Here is a 21,163-nt window from a genome sequence, read left to right on the forward strand (position 1 = left end):
CAGAATTTTGTTACTATTTTTAATATAAACTATATCTGGACAAACAAAACAGGAGAATTTCTGAAGAATTTAAGCATCGTTTTCCTATTCTCTGACTCTATAAGAATTAATCAGAATGACTGATTATGAACTAGCTATTAGTTATTGTGTGCCTTTAAAGCACCCAGTTCTGCCCTTCTATGTCTCAATAAACGATAACACTGATTTCTCCCTCAGTTTTATTTTTGTCTTTCAGTTCTATGGTAACTTGTATAAGACATCTGTGTGCAATCCATCCAGCTGTGAGTAAATTCCGGGTTTCAGTGTTTGTGTGTGTGTGTGTGTGTGTGTGTGTGTGTGTGTGTATTCAAAAATTAAAGGCAAATTCCTGTGGAATGAGAAACTTGGAAAACGTCTGCAAATGTAAGTCATTCCAAAGGGAAAAACTTTACAGTCATACTTTTAATTAGGGTCCCAAATGTTCATTGACTCTAAGACCATACTAGTAAATATTATTTTCACAATCTGATTAAATACTTGACTCACATGAACAGTCCTAATTTTTTCTCATATTTCAAAGGGAGAGGGGCCTGAAGGGTCTTCTTATAAATGAAATAAATTATAATTTTCCTACTTGCTGTGTTGAGCTACCTTGCAACAGTGAGAAGAAAAATCAGTAGAATAGTAAAACCTTTATCATATTCTTGAAAATTAGGGTAACCCACCAGCTATCTGCATGTAGGATAGACATTGGTTTAACAGTGTAATAGGATCACTGAGGCAGATTCCCTCCTGTCTTCCCCATACCATATCTGAATGGGCTCATAGTGATGAACGAGGAGGAGAGAGACAACTACGCATTCTCCCATCTGAACCCAGAGAAAAACAGACTCTATTCGTAATTGTTTTGCTAGCATAATTTCCATTTAACATTTTGGGAAGGATCTCAGTTTCACTGTGGGCTAGGTTTTATTTGATTATCTTTTTTCATAAAGAGCATTTCATTTTACCAAGTTTGCTGCTTGTGAACTTGTTTACTGTGAGTCAAAGAATTGGATTTAAATATGTTCCAAGGTTTATCTTGGTGCATTTCTCATTCACAAAGCCAGAGAGCATCTTAGAAGCAAAACAGTATTTTTGCCAAGTCTCCCCAACAAAAATACATAAAGGTTTATTATAGTGACTGAGTAAATAACTTGGGCCAAAGACTTGGACTTTCGGTGCTAATTGTAAGTGCTTTAGACATACTTTTCCTCACTAAAACTGAACAGTTATTCCAGTATATATTTTCCTGGATTAAGCCTGTGAATGGGCATAACTGTTTCCCCTCACGTGGCAGCTCTAGTGCCATTTAAAAATCTAGCAAATTTTTCCAGTGCTACTTTCAGTATTACAATTACCAGCTGGATCTTTAACTGAAGCTTCAGCTAAATGTTTACTTTAAATAGGAGTATCTGTCAAACCTGATCCTTGGTATAAGCATGTTCCTTTCTTAGGAAAAGTCCCAAGGCCTTTGGCCCCATGCACGCTTGTGAAATTGCTGTCTGTAATGTGGAATGGGATGAGATATTGAATGGCATGCTGTCCATCATACTGTTATGGAATACCACTGTAAGTAATGCACGGGTGTCTCTTACATCTAACAGCTTTGCATTTGGAGCCCAACAATATTTATTCAAGTGTTGGACTGGCTGAACTGTTGATACTTAGAGTTCAGTTCTATTGGGATTAAATAAACAATGAAAGATTTCAGCAATGGGAAAGGGAAAATAAAGAGTGGGAACTATTTTTCAAAATAAAAGAAAAAGAAAAAAATGGTATTAATGAAAGGCTTGATTTTCAGATGACACTTTTTTTTTCAAACCTATTTGCAAACTACCATGTCTGTTAATAGTTTTCAGATTGTGTTTTCCATTAGGTTTATATTTGATGAACCTGTAGGTTTTGACAGCAAATTGCTAAAAGTAACTTCAGTAGAATTATAAGTAACTTTTCAGTAGAATTATATCAGATTTGTATTCTAACTTCCAAGTACTTTGGGTCTGAGAAAGGATATATGATTTGAGATTTTTTTTTCATAAAGATCTACGAAAATAAAGAAAATATTGGATCTGATAGTTCTAGATTCTGACGGTGAGTGAAAAATGTAGGTCTGGCTCTGAGCCAACCTGTGAGTGGCATCGTGCTTCTGCACAGGCCCTGGCTATATCATCCTGAACAGGGCTTACAGCTCCCTGTGCCTCAATTCCCTGTGTGCAAAATGGCAATAACAACTGTACCTACTACAGACTGTTTTTGTGAAGATGAAAATAATTGGTACATTAAAATGTTTAATATGGCATATACTAACTGCTTAATAAATATCAGCTATTATCATTGCTATTTGAAGGTGTGAAATGTGAAGATTCTTTCACCTTGTGAGTAACCTATACTGAGATGACTGTACTTGCAGGACTCAATAGATTAAGAAGCAAAAGAAGGTGATAGGGAAAAAAAGTTGGTAGCAGAAATAGAAAGTAGTAGAAAGTAAAATAGAGACCATATCTTAGCCACCAAAGTAAAATAGCTCATTTAGGGAAATACCCTAATAAGTAAGCTCAATGTATTTCTTCATTTTAAATTAAGAATTCAATGAACTTTTTTTTTTTTTTTTTTTTCCTGAGTTGGAGTCTCGCTCTTGTTGCATAGGCCGAAGGATCACATCACAATGGTGTAATCCTGTCTTACTGCAAACTCCACCTTCTGGGTTCAGGTGATTCTCCTGCCTCAGCCTTCCAAGTAGCTGGGATTTTAGGCACCTGCCAGCATGCCTGGCTAATTTTTTTTTTTTTTTTTTTTTTGTATTTTTGGTAGAGGAGGTGTTTCACCATGTTGGCCAGGATGGTCTCAATATCTTGACCTCGTGATCTGCCCACCATGGCCTCCCAAAGTGCTGAGATTGCAGGGGTGAGCCAGGTGCCTGGCCTATAGAAGCAGTGGTATTCATCTTCATTCAGTCTAACATCCAACTCCACTAGCTTTCCCTACAAATTAGAGCCTTTGTCTAAATTCTCTATTTCTGGAAACAGCAAACAGGGTCATTGCCTTAGGACCTCAATGTAACCTTTGATGCTTTATTTTTCTTGGCTTTCCTCAAACAATCCATTGCCAAAAATCTATAAAATTTTCTTCCATTATACCTTGTCCCTCATCCTTCTTTTCCATTCAAATGTCATCATTCTAATATATGCCTTTAAGGATTCATTTGCATAGCTTTCCTTCCTGGACAAACTGCAAATGAGAGCGCTGATGAGACTTGATTCAATTCTGAAAGCTTCCTAATCTGTTTTCTTGTTGCCCATCTTATAATTATCAAATTCATATTCTTGTAGTTGCAAGAACTGCCATATTCATGGCTGATACAATCCTAGTCCTCCTGTGTTCAAAACTTGTTTATTTTAGATGTTCCCAACATTTTATCATATCACACATGGGATATTACATGTTCATTCTGGTGATATATTCTTGTGTGCTATTACAGGAATGACATTATACCTCCTTCCCTTTCTTTCCCATTCGAGGAAACATAGCAAAACAGAAATCTGGGGTGGGACTCCCAGGGGACCCTTTCCCAGGCAAACAATTTAACTTGTGAAAGTTATTTTAAAAAAAAAACATTTAAAGTGTTTACAAATTGTCCCAAGGACAAATAGGAAATAAAGAAACATTTATTCAAGAAAATCTAGTGAACTTGAGAACAGCAAGAGTCCATGATATTTCAGTCACAATCCATTCCATTAACCTCTACTATCCTCCATCTCTGTGTTACGGAAACTTTAAGCCAGAAGTCATGCTCCCACATAGGTGTGGCCAAGGAGACAGGGGTACTCTCTTCCCCAACCTCCTAGTCTGGAGCTATAGTTTCACTGTGGGAAGGGCAGACTGCTGACGTTTCTCTTCCCCACTCTAACACCCCTTGCAGAAGCGCTCTTCCAGGCAGGAACAGCCAAGGGGACCACGTTTCTCGGGTTTCACCCAGCTCTGACTTGTAGGATGGCTGATAGGCTTTCGGGCATGGCAGACTGAGAATACTAAGTTCCTGATTGCCACAGCCCCAGTTCTCTAGAAGGGCATAGGTTTCATGCCTGGAGGGGCTGTCACTGCTTCCCGTGCCCACTCAGAGCAAAGTGGTCCCTATTCCTAGCTCTAGCAAATTAATGTAGGATTTCTGTACAGGGAGAAAAGCAAGCCATAAAGGCAAAGAGATTCACAGCTCTGCCTGTAGATAATGACTTCATTTGGGAAAAAAAAGAGAATTCCACCATTGTATGTTAATTGTCTAAAATAATGGAGATTATTGTTGAAAATTTAAAAGACCAGTAGGTCTGACAAAGGCAAATGGCAGAGCAGCCAAAAGTTTAACAGTGGGAACAAGAGAAAATCAAAGTGTTCTTCCCTGCAGTTACAGACAATTCCACAGGTTAGAAGGGCTGCATGTAACCACTGGATTATATTCATTTGGAAGCAGTCAGAGCAGGACATGAACCTGACCTGAAAGCATTTCCAAGACTACCCAAGTCACTCATAGACCCATCAACACAGGGAAGATGCTTCACACAATTTCTGGCAAAAACTGACTGAACTGTAAGCTCCTCTGACCCCGAGTAACTCCTAGAAAGATAGGCTTAAAAACGCTGTCACACACCCCAATAATGCCACCTATGAAAAACCCACAGCTAACATTATACTTAACTGTGGAAAACCGAATGCTTTCTCTGTAAGATTAGAAACAAGTCAAGGATATACATTTTTGGTACTTCTATTTAGAGGGCAATTAGGAAATACATACATATTTGAATGGCAACCAGATTGGAAAGGCAGAAGCGAAACTATGCTATTTACAGATGACATAAAACCCTAAGAAATTCACAAAGAAACTATTAGAGCTAATAAACAAGTTTTGCAAAGTTGCACTATATAAGACCAATATACAACAATTAATTGTATTTTTATATATTTGCGATAGTATTCTGAAAATGAAATTAAGAAAATAATTTTATTTAAAGTAGCATCAAAAATAAGATACTTAGGTGTAAATCTGATAAAAGAAGCACAAGACTTGAAACTGAAAAATCATAAAACACTTTTGAAAAAGGTAAGGTGTAAATAAATGAAAAGATATTCCATGTTCATAGATCAGAAGACTTAATATTGTCAAGATGTTAATGCTTTTCAAATTAATCTATAACATCAGTGCAATTCCTATTGATAGCCCAGTTGGCTCCTTTTGTTGAAAAAGACAAGCTCATCTTAAAATTAATGTAGATATACAATGAACCCAAAATAGACAAAATAATCTCAAAAAAGAGCAAAGTTGGAGGACTCACAATTTCTAAATTTCTCCAAAGAAGATATTCAAATGGGTAATAAGCATATGAAACGATGCTCAGTAACCTTAGTCATTAGAAAAATAAAAATCAAAACAATTAGTTACTGCTTCACATTTACCATGTTAGATATAACTAAGAGGACAAATACAGTACTCCCTTGGTGTTCATGGAGAATTGGTTCCAGGACACCCCCCAATAGCCATGAAAATCCAAGGCTGATCAAGTCCCATATATAAACTGGCATAGTATTTGCATCTAACCTATGCACATCATCCTGTATACTTAAAATCATCTCTAGATTACCACTCTTCTTTTTCTTATCTTATTGCATGGACTAGCGGCTCTAGTAAAGTGTTGGATGATAGTGGGGTGAACAGGTTTCTCAACACCATTTCTTACTTTAATGAGCATGGTTCTTGTGCTTCATGTTGAACTTAAACTGACAAAATTATTTGTGACAGGCTTAATGGCAAATTTTGACATAGTACTGAGTATTATTGTCTACCTAATTATTGTCTAAACTCCGTTTCCTTAGGGTGAGTTATTTCCTGTGATGTCTCGATTGTAAGTAGTCACTTACTCAAGTCCTCTAGACAGCTCCAGAAAAAGCTAAGACGGTTTCGCCTTGGCTCAGGCTGAGACTCCTTCTACACAAACACATGAAAATATTCACTATGTGCTATATCAGTACTTTAAGCTATTCTCTTTTCTCAAAATGAAAATTTAATGAACAAAACATAGGGATATTTGAACTGGTGTACTTCATGACCTTTGGAAAAACAAAACAGTACACACAGATTAAATTATTGTATTTAGAAAAATTAAATTAATTCTGATAATAATTAAATTAATTCCCAAAGTCTTATTTATGTTTAGGCAGTTAAACAATTAAAGGAATATGTTTACCTTCCTGAAATTGTCTCAGTGGGAAAGACTATTAAATGACAACTCTCTATGTAGATTCACAGCTGTTTAACATAATTAGTTTTAATATTTACTGCACATTGTTTCTATTTGTTGTATGGAAAGAGAAAAATATGTTAAACAAAAATGTCTTACATGATTGTTTACACATATATACACCTATTGTATGTATACATATATATATGTATATATATATATATATAGGTGTATATATTGCTATATAAATTGCAATGTATATATGCATATATATTGGTCTACAAAACACCTTTGCTTATCATATTTTTTCTCTTTCCATAAAATGTCTAGAAACAATGGGCAGTAAATATTAAAACTAATTATTTTTAACAGTTGTGAATCTTCATAGACAGTTGCCATTTGTCAGTCATTTCTAACGTTTTAAGGAAATACAGTTATTAGGAAATGAAGTTATTGTGTATTACGATCATTAGGTTGTAAGTTTATGCTGTGGGTTGAATATTGTTTGTTTTTATCCACCAAAACTCATGTTGAAATTTGATCCCCAATGTGGCAGTGTTTAAAGGGGGGACCTAGCAGGTGGTGTTTGGATTCTGGGAGTAGGTTCCTCATAAATGGCTTGGTGCTGGTCCTGTAGTTGTGAATTCTCATTTTCCTAGGACTGGATTTGTTCTCATAGGAACGTATTAGTCCCCTCAAAAATGGGTTGTCACAAAGCCAGGGTTCTCCTCAGGGTTTCTCCTCTTAGTTTGTCCCTTCCTTTTTTTTGACCTTCTCTTCCGTGTTGCAATGCTGCATGAATGCCTCACCACGAGACGGATCCTTGTTGAGCCTCTCAGCGTGCAGAACTATGGGCTAAATAAACCCCTTTTCTTCCTAAATTACTCAGTCTTAGATATTCTTTTATAGCAATAAAAATGGATTAAGACAGTTTATAAGATAAAAAATATCCAAACTTTGTATTCACAAATTAACAGGGCTTTAATTTAATTTAATTAATTTTTTGAGATGGAGTCTCACTCTGTCACCCAGGCTGGAGTGCAGTGGCAAGTTCTCCACTCACTGCAACGTCTACCTCCTGGGTTCAAGCGATTCTTCTGCCTCAGGCTCCCAAGTAGCTGGGATTACAGGTCTGTACCACCACACCTGGTTAATTTCTGTATTTTTAGTAGAGATGGGGTTTCACCATGTTGGTCAGGCTGGTATTGAACATCTGACCTCAGGTGATCTGTCCACCTCAGCCTCCCAAGTTCTAGGATTAAAAGTATGAGCCACCATGCCCGGCGAGGGCTTCAACTTTACATCTCTTTTCCTTATCACTCAAATTTATATTAAATGGCTTCTGTACATATTAAGGGCTCTAGTAGGCTCTATGACCAAAAATAAGAGAAAAGTAAAATTTGTTTCATATATTCAGAAGAAATACAATAGATAAAAAAAATTTCATATTTTCTTTGTAGGGAACTGAAGCCAAGTTTTCATTCCAATTGTCTTTTCTAATTCATTCAGTATTTTGGTTTCATATCTGCTTTGAAGTAAAGACTTAGTACATCTAAAAATTATTCTATTGGCTTCTGCTTCCAGGAAGATAAAGTAAACATAATTCTCCTATTGCTCCACTAAATACAGCTAAAAACTCAACATTTTATGTGAACCAAGCATAAGAAGACTCCAAAATGTAGAGACAAGGCAGAATTACTAGGGAACTTGAGACCAAAGGAACAACACCCAAGTAACTTCTCTAGGTATTCTTTCTAATTCATGTATCCTTAAATTGAAGCCGAAGAAGTCAGTAACCTGGAAATGTTTTTCAATAACATTGACAAACTTCTAGCAAGATTGATGATATAGTTTGAACATCTGTCCCCTTCAAATCGCATGTTGAAATTTGATCCCCAGGGTTGGAGGTGGGACGTCGTGGGAGATGTGTGAGTCATGAGGACAGACCCTTCCTGAATGAGCTGGTGCCCTGATTATGGTAATGGGTTCTTACTCTGTTAGTTCGTGTGAGACCTGATCGTTGCAAAGAATATGGCCATTCCTTCTCTGTCTTCTTGCTCCCTTTCTAACCATGTGACATGCTTGCCTTCTTTCCTCTTTTGCCATAATTGAAAACTTCCCGAGGGTCTCACTAGAAGCAGATGCTGGTCCTATACTTCTTGTATAGCCTGTAAAATCGTGAGCCAAATAGACCTCTTTCCTTTATAAATTACTTAGTTTTAGGTATTCCTGTTTAGTAATGCAAAACCAACTAAGACAACTGACAAAGGATATAAGAGAGAAGATGACAATTACCAATACCAGAAATAAAACGGGGGATATCCTTATAGTCTCTCCAGATATTAAAAGGATAATAGGGGAAAACAATGAACATCTCTACACACATATGTTTGACAACTTTAACAAAATGGACTAAACCTTCAAAAAACACATGAACTATCAGCAACTCATCCAATGTGAAAGAGATAATTTAAACAGAACTTTACTATTAAAGTAATTGAATTCATAATTGTAAAACTCCCCCAAAGAAATCTGCAGGCCCAAATAATTTCACCGAAAAATACCTGTAATTGCTTAAAGAAAAATGAACACCAAATAATTTCACCAAAAAATACCTGTAATTGCTTAAAGAAAAATGAACACCATTTAACTCAAAGTCTTTTATAAAGTGTGATGTGTGATCACGTCACAGTTTATTTTATGAAGTTATCATTTTCCTATTGCCAAAAATCAGAAAGTCAGTACAAAAAAAAAGAAAAAAAGAAACAACTGAAGCTACAATTTAATATATCTGATAAAGATGTAAAAATTCCTTAAACATTCAAGGTAGAATTCAGCAATATGTAAAAATAATTATATAGCATGACTACATAAAATTTATTCTAAGAATTAAAGCCTGGTTCAATACTTAAAAATCAATTAATGTAATCTACCCTGTCAACAAGTTAAAGAAGAAAAATTACATGGCTATATTAATAAATGCAGAAAAAAAGTAACAAAACTCAACATCCATTCAAGATAAAATCTATCTGAAAAACAGGAGTAGAGGAGAATTTCTCAAATTGATGAAAGACATCTGCAAACATCTTACAGGTGACATTATGCTTAATAGTACACACACACACACACACACACACACACACACACACACCCCTCCCATAACTAATAAGAAGTTAGATCAGCAAGGTCTCAGGACACGTGATAAACATACAAAAATCATCTGTATTTCTCAATACTAGCTATAAACATGTGGGTGCAATGGAATTGAAAGTATGCTTCCATTCGCAGTCAATCAAGAAAATAATGGAATACTAAGGTGCAAATCTAATAAAACATGTAAAGGACTTATATGATGAAAACTACAAAATTCTGATGAAAGAAACCAAAGAATATCTGAATAAGTCAAGAGATGTACCATGTTTATGGACTGAAAAACTCAACCAAATGTTAGCAAGGACACAGAGAAACTGGGTTACTGATGCATTACTTCTTGGAATGTAAAATGGCACAACTGCCCTGAAGCATCATAATGTCTTTAAAAATTAAACATGCAACTACAGTATGACCCACATGTTTTTCTCTCAGACATTTATATGAGATAAATGAAAATCTGTGTTCACACAAAAACTCACACATGATTGTGTGCAACAGCTTTATTCATAATGTCCCCAAACCCGAACAACCTGGTGTGCTGCAGTGGGTGAACAGTTAAACAGAATCGTACTCAGCAATAAAAAGCAACAGACTAATGATATACACAACAACTTGAATGAATTCTCCAGAGAATTATGATGAATATATATTTGCTCAATGGCTTCACTGTATGATACCATTTATATAACATTCTTGAAAAGACAAAATTAGAGAAATGGAGAACAGATTAGTGTTTCCAGGGGTTAAGCAAGTATGAGAGAGGTAGGTGTGGCTGCAAAAGGGCCACATGAGAGATCCCTGTGGTGACAGAAGTGCTGTGTATCTTGCTTATAAATATCAATATCATTCATGATTGTAAAACTGAATTTATAGTGTTGCAAAATGTTAAATTTTGCAAAATTCAACCACTGGTTGAATTGAGTAAAAGGTATGCAGGGTCTCTCTGCATTATTTCTTCAGCTACATGTGAATATACAATTATCTTAAAATAAAAAGTCTATTTAAATTTTAAAAATATTCCATCTAACATAGGTACCTAATCAGAAGCCTACAGGCTATGAATAAAACTGTAACTTTCATTAATTGGGAATTCTAATAATCATAATTGAGCAAGATTGAGAAGTTTAAAAAAAATGAAAAGTAAGGAAAATAAAGAAAATGTCTTATGGGATAGATGAAGATAAAGTGGCACAACTCTTTATTTCTGTCACTTGCTCTGTTTGTGGTTGTGTGTGCATGTACACATGTGTACGTGTGAGTTTACTGTGTAAATTCTTTCTAAGAAAAAAGTTAAGACGTAGTGGAGAAAGAAGTACAAGGTTTCAAAATGAATGTGAAACTGTCACTTCTTCAAGATGGAAGAACTCACCCGGGAAGCTACCGGGAATGTTGGTTCTTGGTTGCTCACAGCTGAGTCCTTCATCAAGCATTATCTCTGGCCCATGGGAGATGCCTGGGACAGCCCACCTCCAATGACTAGTTGGTAATTTCTTGCCTCAATTCAGGACAATTCTAAAAAGATATCCCAACATAAAATCTCTACCTCATAATCTCTTTCCAGAGAATCTAATCTAAGACAATTGGTACCCAGTGTTCTTCTAGAAAGCCAAGTGTAAAATTAAATTTTGGAGTTGGATCGCCTACAAGGTGGCTAAAAAAAACCTCTATCACTGATAGCCCTTCATATGTTGTAGAGTGCATTTGTGAGCTGGAATGTGGTACATTTTCCTTCCTGGTAAAAGAAAATGGAATGGTTTGTTGACTATCAAAGGCATTTATGAGACAGAAGTAGGGATTATAAGGATTATGAAATCAAATCACAAGTACTTAGTGATATCAATAAATTGGAGAAAGATAATGACAGATTAAGAATGATTAATCATCAGTTTAATGGAAATTTAACAGAAAGCCAAAGGGCCTCCTTGGCAAGATATAGAGAGACTCACTTCTTGCAGCCAGAGGATCAAAAACGCTTATAGTAAGGTTCAGGATTTAATTTTATAGGTAGAAGAACTCTAAAGAATCTTGTAATCTCAAATCCAATAATTACACTAAGCCAAGTCAAAACTCTGATTAGGAAAGAGTGAAATTCTGAGACCTGGGTTGAGGAAATCTGAGGTTGATGTATTCTAGAGCCTTCAAATTTTAATTCTCTGAGACGTCAAGGTTTATAGAAGCGACACATTCTTCTTTATGGTAGACTGGTGGCAAGGGATACCAGCTTTAGAAACACGATCATGGCTGTCTCTATGGCTATAGTCTAAGACTGACAATAAGAGATGCTGTTACAGAGCTGGGCTCTCTAGTAGCAATGAGATGACAGAAGCACAAATAATTGAGGCCAGGTGGTGACACCTTAGCATCAGAAGGAAAGTGATCACAATTATCATAATGAATGGCAAGGTCAGAATGGCAGTCTTGGGACCTGACCCACAAAGTATATGGAGATGGTTAATTGAACCTTGAGGTCCAAGGGCAAAATAGATGGGTCGCCAACAAGGGTACTGTTTATTGTTTATTGCAATCAGAAGAAATCAAGAATGGATAATCAGAAGGCTGAGACCAGTCAACCCAAGAAAAAGTCATAAATCCTTTGCTTAATTCCCAGGCCTGAACTAATTACAAAATTTAAATTCCACTGAATGAGAGAGAGGCTAAGTAAAATGAAGAAGGGCATTGCAATATCAAGGCAAGCATGGATTGAAAGGACTTCCCAGTTCTTATAAAGCTATTTACAGTAGTCACCCCTGATCTGCAGTTTTTATTTCCACAGTTTCAGCTACCTATGTTCAACCAAGATCTGAAAATATTCAATGGAAAATTCCAGAAAGGAATAAGTCATAAGTTTTAAATGGCAAGCCATTCTAAGCAACGAAAATCATCTTTTTGTCTAGTGTATTCACTCTGCATAGACTACCTGCCCATTAGACACTTAGTAGTCATCTTGGTTACTAGATAGACTGTTGCAGTATGGCAGAGCTTATGTTCAAGTAACCGTTATTTTACACAGTAATGGCCCCAAAGCACAAGATTAATGATGATAACATATTGTTATAATAGTTCTATTTTATTATTAGTTATTGTTAATTTCTCACTATGTCTTATTTATAAATTAAACTATCATAGTTATATATGTATAGAAAAAAGCATAGCACGGGTGATTCCAGACTAATGATAGTTCAACTTATGATTTTTTGACTTTACAATGGTGCCAAACATCACAATTTTGACATAAAGTACAGTAGTCATAATATTTTGACTGTACAATGGTGCTAAACCATCGAGATGTTGACATAATGTACAGTTTTCAATAAATTACATGAGACATTAAGTACTTTGTTATAAAACAGGCTTTGTGTTTGATGATCTTGCTCAATGGTAGGCTAATGTACATGTTCTGAGAATCTTTAATGCTAGAATAACTCATGATGTTTGGCAGGTTAGGTGTATTAAATGCATTTTACTTGCAATATTTTCAACTTTATTTTAATTTTATTGTAAGTTAAGAGGCATCTGTATATATAGGTTTTGATACTATCCACAGTTCCAGACATCCACTGGGGGTCTTACAATGTATCCCCCATGAATAAGAGAGGACTACTGTACTCAGATAATCACATACTGGGGTAACAAAAATACTAAAATATTTCAAGGATAGTTGGATACTTAAGTCCAAATCAACACCGATACCAAGGGATCCAAAGTATTTTTGTGGCTACTGTTACTGTTGGGACCTGTAGTAGCCAGATAATAAATGGAATCCTGTCACAGGATAAAAATAAGATTGATCTGCTGGATCCATGGACATAACTTTAAACATTTCCTTTGCCCCAAAATGTAGAACTGAAAACAATATACTTGTTATGGTACAACTTGGGAAGACTAAATGGAAGCCCTATAATTACCCCTATCCCAACCAAGATATTAAATCCAAAATAATACAATATCCCTGGAACATTAGGTAATAATTGTGTCACCCATAAAATTTAAAGGATGTAAACTTGATGGTCACCATCGTGTCCCCATATAATTCACTATTCTGCCCTCTCCAAAAACAAACAAACAAACGAACAAAAACAGTTGGATACTGGAAGATGACAATAGATGGTTATAAACTTAAACAAGTACTAGCCTTGATTGAAACTAATGTGGCAAGTACGATACCTTTGCTGAAACAGGACAAGAGCAGTGTAAATGGCCATTAATCTGATGAATGCATTCTTTTCCATTCATATCAGCAAAAAAGGATTAAAAGTGGTCGATCTTGGTTTAAAGATAGTTTAGCCCAGTGAGTGAAAGCCGAAAAAGGAACTGTTCCTAAACCACAGTCCTACTCAGGGAGGGCCTTGAAAGGTGATAAGCAGAAATCCTCATAATAAATAGTTTTCAATGGTAGATATTGTCATGCACTTTGTGTGAGAAAAGAGGTGGACTTAGTAAAGAACATGGTTCAGGTCCCAGAAAGAAGAAGATTAGAAGCTCAGAGAGTAGGAGGTCTGTACTAGAATCATGCAGATGGATTTACAGGTGTGAGCATGGAATATAAATACCTTGGTATCACACATTAATACCTATCAAAGAGCATGTGCCACAAACAGCGACGTGAACCAGTAAGTAAACAAAATGGCGTGGTGACCTGATGTCAACTAGCCTGTCCTGTCTTGCCACAGTAAGCTCATGAATGTAGTAGCCAGGGTAGCAGGAACGGAAGAGACACATATGGCCAACAGTACAGGTTTCCACTGACCAGGGCTCATCCAGCCTTTGCCTCTGCCTATAATCTAACCTGTCCGCAACAAAGACCAAAGCTGAACCTGCATTATGGCACCATTCATCAAGTTCAATCAGCTACTTGTGGGAAGTTGATTACATTGAACTCCTGCTCTGACAGAGGATAGCTGCTTGTCTTTACTGAGATTGACACATATTTGCCTTTCTTGCCCGTAGGATCTTGTCTAGCACCTCTACTCAGACACTTAGAGACTGATCCACTGACACCAGTTTCTTCACAATGTTACCTCAAAACCAAGGACCCACTTTAAAGCAAAAGAGATTACGTAAATGGGCATAAAAGACTATGGAATCCACTGGTCCTATCACATTGGTCCTGCATCACCCAGAAGCTGCCAGCTTGACATGGCATGAAAACACCTTTTGAAGATACACCTGGGGGGCCAACTAGAATATGTATCTTAAATGTTTAGGGTCCTTCAGAAGAGCATATAGACTCTAAATCAATGACCAGTTAATGGTACTGTGTCCCTGGTAGGTAGAAAATCCTGGCCTGGGGAACCAAGGATTAAAAGTGTAGGCAGCCTTGTTTATCATCATTTCCATGGGACCCAGGTGAGGGGCTGGTGTGTCCAGTACCTAAAACTTTAATCTCTTGTGGGTCTGGAGTTCCTTGTTCCCAGAGGGGAAATGTTTCCACCATGACATACTTACACCACAAAGAGAAATCACTAATTGGTGAATGTTTCAAAATTTTTAAATGACTGACCAAGGCTAGAAATTTTATCCATTAATTGTTCTCCAAGTTCCACAATATGTAAAAGCTACTAATGATAGTGAACATTAGTGAAAAAAAAACTCTGAAAAGTCCTCACTTTAGTAGCCAATTTCTAAGAAAAGATTCTAGCATATCACAGATTATCAGTATGAAGGAATCATTTGCAATAAATGGGAAGTGACTGAAAACACAAGTATAGAGTGTGTGACAGTCTTTTGGAATGCTGAACTTACACTGGAACTAAAAATATAGATTGCTGCTCTATGGTAATAAAAAATACATTTCCTTTAGTAAAGAAAGGCAGAAATCACAACTGAGATGTCGGCTTAAAAATGCACAGTTCACTGGACTAGCTCTGGTGCTCTGTTGTCATTCTTATCTGCAGTAATTATAATGTTACTAATTAGTATTGGGAGCAATAGAATTAATATTGATATTTTAGTAAATGTTAGATTTTTATGGTATTCAACTTAATTAAAAAATCTTTAAATAGAAAAAATGCCCAATTCATTAAATGTCCTCATTCATATCATAAACATACAAAGAAATAAAGTAGTTGTTATAGGTATCACCATTATAAATTGACATTTGGGAATGCTACAGGGTGCAAAAACAAAAACAAAAAGTAGAAACCTTTACAGCGTAATGTGTACATGACTACCACTCAGGCTTTAGTCAACACAACGCTCGTGATGTAGAAATTGTAAGGTGTGTTTTTCTTTATTCATATCATTGCAGGCAAGGCTTACCATTTGTTTTCTTCTAAAAGGTATAAAGTTAAACTAAGTATTTGTTATCACTGCCAGAATCTTTAACTAAAATTTTATATTTTTCAAATTTCTGGTAGAAAGCTGAATAAAAAGATACAAACTTAATGTTTACTAGTTATCCTCTATATCCCACAACATCATATCTATCTGTTAGTGTTCATTTATTTATTTAATAAACACTTAAGTAGCGCCTACTAGTTGCCAGGCAATAAATATCCTAAGCACTTTACCAAAATTAAATCATGCAACTCTCATAGCATTATGTGTATTACTTTTCCCACTTTACAAAAAGAAAACTGGAATCTGGGGAGATTAAGTGCCCAAGGTTACAAAGTAGCAAGTGGGAGGTGGGATTTGAACACAGGTGGTCTTCCAAGTCCATGCTCTTTAAGACTACACGGCATTTCTTCTCTAAGTATCTGATTCCAGGGCAAACTTGAATAAATTAAGTCAGTAATTAAGTGGATGATAACTGATTTCATGTTGTTCTCCCTTCCAAGCATGCATTATTTTAACTAGCTCTGTCGATGCACTCAATGAGGATTCAGCTTCCTAGCATATGGATGGCGTATCTGCCTGTGGGAGAAGAGGACAAGAGGTTCGGGGAGGGGAAGAAGAGCAAGAGAGTGAGGGAGTGCTTTGTGATGAGCACTTCTCAACGCATATCTAGACACCATTCTTACTAGAAAATAGAAACAAACACTATCATTTCTTGAGCATATATACCTAGAGTCATGCTGACCTTTTACGCACATGGTTTTTTTTGTCGTTGTTGTTGAGGGTGGGGGACAGAGTCTTGCTCTGTCACCCAGGCTGGAGTGCAGTGGCACAATCATGGCGCACTACAGCCTCAACCTCCTGAGCTTAAGTGATCCTCCCATCTTGACTTCCTAAGTAGCTGGGATTTCAGTCATGCACCACCTCTCCCAGCTCATTTTTGTATTTTGTGTAGAGATGAGGTTTCTCCAGGTTGCTCGAGTTGGTCTCAATTCCTGGACTCAAGTGATCCTCAACCTCCCAAAGTGCTGGGATTACCAGCATTAGCCCGCATGCCTGGCCTTCTGCTCATGTTTATTACCTCCTAATTCTCGAAGTTCTGTAAGAGTTAGTTCTCTGTTCCCTAAAGCAAGTTGCCCATTTTATAAAGGAGATAATTGAGGCTAAGAGAGCATCAGTGACTCTAAAGTCACCCAGGTGTGTCTGACTTCAAAACGGCTCTGTCCTGTGCTGGCTACCATCTATGCTGCTGAGGAAATTGATTTGACTGTGGCTTTTGTTACTGTCTCCTCATGGCTCAGCCTGACTTTTGTGGGAGTCATGCTTTGGTTTGGGTTTCTCTTTTGCTCTGTGGTTTTGACACAGTCCCTAAATATGCCCTATTTATTCCATCCATATGGCAGTTTTCATTTGATGCCACACAGTTTGCAGTCTTGGAGGATGGTTCGCATGTGCATTTTGTGTTAGTCTTACAGGTCAGTCTGATATCCACCACCCAGTTCTCCAGGTGGGAGAATAATCGAAGAGCCTTGAGGGAAAGAGGGATTCTCAGGGTTGGCCTTGTGGCCTGCCTGCATGATGAGGATGCGAAGGCTGGATTTGATAACGAAGAGTCTTTTTTGTGTTCTCTCATTATTTATGCCACATCTGCCACTTGGCATTTGTGTCAATGAGTCACTGTAATTACAGCCGTTGGATAATTTCCTGCGTTTTACAACATATACCCGACTGTGTGAGTGCTCCATCAGAGAAAAACATTTATTTCCTTGCAGCACCATCAGGCAGCAAGGTCCGGCTTTCTTGAGATGTGGTTATTAGCCAAGTCAGATGAAATGGCTTCTGTTCTTGCTTGTGCTAACTGAGAGTGAGACTTGAGGAACTCAGCTGTCTACGGAGACACAAAGGATCAGAATTTTTTTTCTATATAAAAGCAAGAATTTTAACTGAGGATCTTGCTTTAAAAATGTTTTACAAAAAAATTAATTATTCTGACCCTGTAATGGAAGGGTGGGGGTGAACTAGGGAGAATCATACTTCACTGTTACTCCTACCCCAAAACAAATAAGTAATTCCCCACCATCTAGCAAGATGTTATAAGGCCAAAATATCTGGTTTAATTAAATACAAAAAGAATTCTTGAAAGTTGTATGTATAATGGAACCTAGATGCTTGCAGTTCCTTCGTCCTGTTGCTGATTCATAGCCTAGTTCCCAACATTAATTAAAAAGTACTGGGTCTGGAGCAGAAACTCTACTCTGTCATAAGACAGCACTGATCTTGTAATTCTACCACAGTGTAGGAGGAGAAAAAAGACCTTGTATATCATGATATTCTTTTCTGTTTAATACGATGGGTGTTCATTACTGAAGTGCCCTTCGCCATTCTATTTGTGACTCACTAGGTGAATCTCGAGATGCTGTAAACCAGCTCTTATTTAACTGTGTTTTATATTTTATTCAGGAAAATAAAAATTTCCATTTCTGCTCCTTGCACTGTACTAAACCAAAGACTGCAAAAAGCAAATAAGGCCACAAAAAAAATGGGGGAAAGTGTTCAGATATTTTTGAAGATATCCACAGAGAATGTTTTCCTGTTGTTAACATGGAGGCAATGCTTGTCTGCCACATCTAGGTTGAGGAGACTGGCTGTCCATGTGATTGGAGATCACATAAAGACTGACCATACATGTCCATCCTTCGCTTTCACTCTTTCTTAGTCCCACAGGTTTTGCCTCTAGAATGTCATTGTTAAAATTCAACCTAGGAAGACTCACACATTAAAGTCTCCACTTCCATTAGTATGGATAATTTCTATAATTTTCCAATGTGTCTTTTTTCAAAACAGAACACTTTCTCAAAAGAAATTATACAGCAGGACTCTAATACAGGTTGAGTATCCCTAATACAAAAATGTGAAATTTAACGTGCTCTACAATCTGAAACCTTTTGAGCACCGACATCATGCTTAAAAAAAAAAAAAAAAAGTGGTATTGGAGCATTTTAGATTTGGGGTTTTGGATTAGGGTTGCTTAACCAATAAGTATAATGCAAATATTCCAAAATTAAAACAAACAAACAAACAAACAAAAAAACTGAAACACTACTGTTTCCCACATTTTGGATAAGGAACACTCACTCTGTACTACAAAATAAAGAGGGATGGAGATAGTCTCTGTTTGAAAAAAACAGATAAGAGAGTTCCCAGTTACCGTGAAAAAATACTTCCCAGATGTGACCATGAGAGCCATCCATGAGACATTACGGCTCTGTGAAACATACCTTTAAAAACACTGAAATAACATTTGGCTTAGGGAAAGACAACTGAACCCTGTGAGGATAACTGACCATCTTGCAGTGGGGCAAAAAGGTAGGTAGACAAGAAGGATGAGCAGTGGAAGGTGATGCCAATGGGGACAGTTCTCAGCGGGAGCCACAGTAATGCCACTGGAGTTGGCATTCAACCATCAATGCAGATATTAACAGTGGGTTTTCATTAGTGTCATGGGACTCCTTAAGCATTTCCAACTTCTAATCTACTGCCTAAGTTTTGGATGCCAAAGTTCTGTAACCCACATGTGATCATCTTCCCAGGGTTTTATGTAGTCTTTTCTGATGGACTATGCTTGGAGAAATTGAGAAAGCAACACAGAGAAGCTGCACACTAGGGAGGCATATTATAAAGCAGTTTACATGGGAGCTTATCCTAGCCTCAGGTCATGCCTCACTCACAGAGAAGCAGGAGAAAATCAAGAGAGGGTATGATGTTTTTAGGGTGTAGTCAGACAACTTTACGACTGAGATAAAAAAAATCTCAGAGAGTTCTAATAACCCTCAGCAACTCTCAGCAGAGGATTAAACTCTAAAGACTCAAATCTTTAGAAGTAAAGGGTATCAGTAAATATTAAAATTACTAGATGTGTTAAGTAAAAACTGTGAACAAACAAGTTTGGTTTTTCTTTTTCTTTGAAAGTGGCTTGGCTTTTCTTGCAGGAAGCTCATAAAAGCTTCTTTGTGATCATAGCCTTATAGGTAAGAATTATTCTTCATGGTTAGAAAACAAAAAATGTGTTTTACTGGGGTGATGTAGACTAAAATTGGTCCAAGCAATTTTGCATAATGAAATTTCACAGTAAAAAAATAACTACAAAACACTGACCTGGTCCATTGTCTTTCTCAATGCTCTAATTTTGCTGCTAGAAAAGGGAGTTTGCTATTTAAGAATGCAAAAGTGTGATTCAAGAATCAAGCCCTTTCATCTCTCGTGGGATATTGTCCTTTATCAGAGCATTCTTGGTGGATAAATACGTAAATTATTATGCAAAGCAGGATGGAGTAATTCAAATTGACAGTTGCCCTATTTAAAAAAAAAATAAAAATGTGGAAGCCTTGAAAATGTGTCTGCTGACAACAAAGGAGGTTCTTGTTAAAAATTAACATTGTTTGGTGTCATTTTCATATATATTTCAAGCAGATAAATTCTGTTTCTTTACTTTCCGTTATAAAATTGCTTTTTTCTACCAGTGTATTTAACAGAGACAATTTCAAAAGGAAATATTAAATTGTAGTTATAATTGTAGTTATATATATAACTATAATTTGTTTTATAAATAATTTAATAAATAAATGTAATAAATTATAAATTGTATATAACTATATATATATATATATATATCACAAAGAATAGATTATGTTCTTTGCCATTCTCTTATCAACTATAAGGCTGCTATATTATTCAGTAAAGATCATTCATCTACAGTAGCAGTTACTTCCAAAGAACTGATTGCCATATTTAAAAGAGAACATCATTAGAATTTTTTATTGAGCTACTAGCAATTCTACCAGTTTACCTGCACCTATACCGATCTAGTCTCCCTTTCTTTCCTATTGGGACAGCAAAAGAGTTGGCCTTGTTCATGTCCACGACAAATCCTCCACTTGTGCCCTGGTTTCTTTGCCTTCATAACCTGTACGTTCACTGTGGTTTTTATCCAGCAGAATTTCCTTTTTTCTCTGATACAAGTACTTTCTCCCTATTTACATTTTCATCATTCCCACCACCATGAGTCCAATATCACTGATCTTAAAATAAACAGTAAATGATGTTGACTCCAAATCCTTTAATTGCCGTGTTTCTGTACTTCCCTCCATAGCAAGACTTCTTGAGAGAGGTTCTGTATGTATTTGCTGTTTTCACTTCTTTACCTCCTATTTTCTCCTTAACCAATTCAAATCAAGCTTACATTCCCATTCCATCCAGTGATATGGCTCAAGTTGTTGAGATTTCCAATGGCACACATCCTGCGAAAGATAGTGACTAATTTTTTTTTTTTTTTGGTCTTGTCTTTTACCTGATTTCCTAGAAGCTCTCGATTCTTTTCTTCTTAGATATGTTCTTCTCTAGGCTTAGAGGAAGCTTTGGTTTCCTTCATTTCAGGAAACTTTTCCAACAGTCTAAACACTGATGTCCTTTGGGTATCTCACCAGCCA

General features: G+C 36.6%; 1 long non-coding RNA gene across 1 annotated transcript; it reads left to right on the forward strand.

Annotated features, from left to right (window-relative positions):
• Nucleotides 1-233: 233 nt before the first annotated feature.
• Nucleotides 234-17,477, forward strand: LOC120364267 (uncharacterized). The gene is made up of 3 exons (XR_005579567.1): nt 234-402; nt 7,878-7,980; nt 17,153-17,477. It is a non-coding gene; the product is annotated as an uncharacterized LOC120364267 (long non-coding RNA).
• The last annotated feature ends 3,686 nt before the right edge of the window (nt 17,478-21,163 follow it).

This window comes from Saimiri boliviensis, chromosome 5, assembly GCF_048565385.1.
Source record: "Saimiri boliviensis isolate mSaiBol1 chromosome 5, mSaiBol1.pri, whole genome shotgun sequence".
Lineage (NCBI taxonomy): Eukaryota > Metazoa > Chordata > Mammalia > Primates > Cebidae > Saimiri > Saimiri boliviensis.